Here is a 238-nt window from a genome sequence, read left to right as displayed (position 1 = left end):
ATATATATGTGTATATATATGTGCATTTATATGTGCATTTATATGTGTATATATATGTGCATTTATATGTGTATTTATATGTGTATTTATATGTGTATTTATATGTGCATTTATATGTGTGTATTTATATGTGCATTTATATGTGTGTATTTATATGTGCATTTATATGTGTGTATTTATATGTGCATTTATATGTGTGTATTTATGTGTGTATTTATGTGTGTATTTATGTGTGTAT

The 238-nt window shown here is 21.8% G+C and overlaps 1 protein-coding gene across 2 annotated transcripts in view; it reads right to left on the bottom strand.

Annotated features, from left to right (window-relative positions):
- The window catches only part of PNPT1 (polyribonucleotide nucleotidyltransferase 1), a 16,079-nt gene that overhangs the window by 11,496 nt on the left and 4,345 nt on the right, over nucleotides 1-238 (bottom strand). The window lies entirely within an intron of this gene.

The sequence above is a fragment of the Neopelma chrysocephalum genome, unplaced genomic scaffold, assembly GCF_003984885.1.
Source record: "Neopelma chrysocephalum unplaced genomic scaffold, ASM398488v2 Primary Assembly neopelma1_91, whole genome shotgun sequence".
Classification (NCBI taxonomy): Eukaryota; Metazoa; Chordata; class Aves; order Passeriformes; family Pipridae; genus Neopelma; species Neopelma chrysocephalum.
This window is presented reverse-complemented; position numbering and strand designations above follow the sequence as displayed.